Source organism: Cervus canadensis, chromosome 30 (assembly GCF_019320065.1).
Source record: "Cervus canadensis isolate Bull #8, Minnesota chromosome 30, ASM1932006v1, whole genome shotgun sequence".
In the NCBI taxonomy this organism is placed as follows: Eukaryota; Metazoa; Chordata; class Mammalia; order Artiodactyla; family Cervidae; genus Cervus; species Cervus canadensis.
In genome coordinates this window covers 30,318,375-30,322,158 of record NC_057415.1, presented here as the reverse complement: position 1 = coordinate 30,322,158, position 3,784 = coordinate 30,318,375, and the positions used below count along the sequence as shown (strand labels likewise).

Sequence of the window (3,784 nt, the reverse complement as noted above, 5' to 3'; positions counted from 1 at the left end):
AGCATACTACACTAAACTACACCACCCCACACCATACTACACTAACCTACACCACACCACAGCATACTACACTAACCTACACCACACCACAGCATACTACACTAAACCACACCACACCACACCATACTACACTAACCTACACCACACCACAGCATACTACACTAAACTACACCACACCACACCATACTACACTATACTACACCACACCACACCACACCAAACCACATTATACTACACTATACCACACCACACCATACTACACTATATTATACCACCCCACATGGTACTACACTAAACTACACCACACCACACCATACTACACTAAACTACACCACACCACATCACACTACACTATACTACACCACACCATACCACACCACACCATACCACACAACACCATACTACACTAAACTACACCACACCACACCATACTACACTAAACTACACCACACCACACCATACTACACTATACTATACCACACCACACTACACCACACCACATTATACTACACTATACCACACCACATCATATTACACTAAACTACACCACACCACACCATACTACACTATACTATACCACACCACACCACACCACATTTTACTACAAAACACCACATTATACTATACTACACCACACCACATCATACTATATTAAACTACACTGCACCACACCATACTACACTATACTATACCACACCAAACCACACTACACTACATCACACCATGCCACACTACACTATACTACACTATACCACACCATACCATACTATATTACACCACACCACACCACAGTATACTACACTATACCATACCACATTATACTATATATGCTATACTATAGCACAGCACACCATACCATAATACATTATACTACACCACATCACATCACACTACACTATACTATACTACACCTCACACTCCATACCACATTATACTACCCCACACCACACCATACTACCTTATACTAAAATACACCACACCACACCACACTATAATACACCACACCACACCATACTACATTATACTACACTATACCACACCACACTACACTGTACTGCACCACATCACACCATGCCACACTATAGTGTATTACACCACACTATACCACACCATACTACACTATACCACACTATACCACACCATACTACATTATACTACACTATACCACACCACACTACACTATACTGCACCACATCACACCATGCCACACTATAGTGTATTACACCACACTATACCACACTATACCACACCATACCACACTATACCACACCATACTACACTATACCACACTATACCACACCACACTACACTATACTGCACCACATCACACCATGCCACACTATACTGTATTACACCACACTATACCACACTATACCACACCATACTACATTATACTACACTATACAACACCACACCATACTACACCACACCTCACCATACTACATTATACTACACCATACCACACTATACTATGATACACTGCTCTACACTACACTACACAACTTGCATTTCTGGAGAATTTAATATTGCCTTTCATTTTGCTCACACTGCTCCCTCAACCCTCATTCCTTACCCTGCCTTCTCTGTTATCTCCTTTTCTCTTCAAGTATAATACAAGATGTCAGGTTCCTTTCAGCCAACCTGTAACTCCCTCAAAGTTGGGGTGGGATCTTTCCTTTAGGGTCTAATAGATCTTACACTTTCCACAATAGCAGTGTATGACAGTGATATATTTGTCTGTCTCTTTCCTAGTCATTCTCAACTTTGGCTCCTCTTTGGTCTTTACCCCACTGATTATAATTTAATTAGTTAGCAGTGGGACCCATTAGGAATTTTGTAAAGCTTTAGGTAATTTTAACATGCATTCAGAGTTGAGAATCACTGTCTTAGACTCTAAGTTCCTCTGATCTTGGACCTCTTCTCAACTAACTGTATGTTTTCTCAGGGCCTGGATAAGAGTGGATTTTCCAGGTTCTGTTGCTGTTTGTTGACTAAATGAGTATAGATCGCAAAAGAGCAAGTTTTGAGGGGGCGTATTTAGAGGTTCAGGAAGGGGAGGAGTTATTCCAGGCTCTGGTTGAGAACAAATATCTTTCCTTGAATACTCATCCCTGCAGAACTTGGCCAAGCTTAAGATGCTGGAAGAATGCCAACCTTACCTGGGAGATGTATAATCTTAGAATGTTTCATCTCCATTTGCACATTTCAGCCTCACTTGTCCGTCAATCACAAACATTCTATGCATGAGTGAGTCTGGAAATAGTGGGAGTTTCCTAGCCCTGTAGCCTATGGTATAATACAATAATAGAAGAGACAGAGTTTATTTAAGTGGGAGGACAGAGGATCATGGCTGTTAAAATTATTTTTTATGACTCTTCTCTAATCTTTCAGAGTTACATTTAGTAGAAGTCATTCCTGTTATTCAAAGGGAAGCTATTAAAGCAGCTTATGTCCCCCCACCCTGTGTACACTACAAATAAAAAATACTTACACTGATAATATTAGCTGTACTCTCAGGTGACGGCTTTGGTTCTGAACTCATGTTTGTCTTCATTATGTCTTGAAACATCTACCCTATCAGCTCATTTTGGCACTTTGTACACAGCAAATGCTGAAGCTCTTTCTGAATTCAGAGAGGAAAAAGATCAAATATATTCTCAGTGGACACCAGACTTTTATTTTTCCTTTCTTCTTCTCTCTGCCAAAGTGATGAACATATCCTATTTTGCTATTTAGAATTGCGTTTTTTTTTTTAACTGGAGGATAATTTACAGTGTTGTGTTGGTTAAAAATATGGAACACTTCTGGAATTTGCATATCATCCTTGTCCAGGGGCCATACTAATCTTCTCAGTATCGTTCCAAGTTTTAGTGTATGTGCTGCCGAAGTGAGCACTAGAATTGTGTTATTTTTAATGTTTTAATGACTAGAGTAAAAACCTTTACTGAGTCTCAACAAGGGCTTGAAGTGAAATACAGGCTATCTAATGGAGACAACCCAGTTCCTGTCTTTCTGTTGGTTTCGTAACCTTCAGTGGATCCTGGGTCCTAAGGCAAAGATTAAGGACACACATTGTCATTTCAAAAAAAAGAAGCAAAGGGAAGATAAGAATTTACAATCTTGTGGCCACTGCATACAAAATTACTGTTTGCAAGAATTGATAATGGTGGAATGTTGGTGATTTCATACAATTTAACCTCATACATCACACAGCATACCTCACTAGGTTGGAGTGTGATCTTTGGAGTTCTCCATTTACTAGCATTTACCATTTACCATTTACTCCATGCACCATACTGTAACTTTGGGCTAGTCAGTTTCCCCATTTGGATGATCTTCATTGGATTATTGTGAAGACTGAAGAAAGTTAGATGACTATTGTGAAGATTTAACCTGTTTAGAAATGTGAACTGTTGAAAAATAATGTGTTTATCTAACAGACGGACACAGGGAAACTTTTGCAGATGATGGATATGTTTACTACCTGTATGGTGGTGTTGATAACATGGGTGTATGCATGTGTGTATGCTAAGTCGCTTCAGTCCTATCTGACTGTTTCCAACCTATGGACTAGAACCTGCCAGGTTCCTCTGTCCATGGGATTCTCCAGCCAAGAATATTGGAGTGGATTGCCATGCCCTCCTTCAGGAAGCCCAACCTGGATGGATACATAAGTCCAAATTCACAAGTTGTATACATTAATGAGGTGCAGTTTTTTGTATATTAATTACACCTCAATAAAGATTTTAAAAAAGAATTTTAAAAAAGAAATAAATTGTTTTGA

General features: G+C 39.3%; 1 non-coding gene across 1 annotated transcript; it reads right to left on the bottom strand.

Annotated features, from left to right (window-relative positions):
• Nucleotides 1-2,787: 2,787 nt before the first annotated feature.
• On the bottom strand, nucleotides 2,788-2,895 carry LOC122432190. The gene has a single exon (XR_006266793.1). It is a non-coding gene; the product is annotated as a U6 spliceosomal RNA (small nuclear RNA).
• Nucleotides 2,896-3,784: the final 889 nt, after the last annotated feature.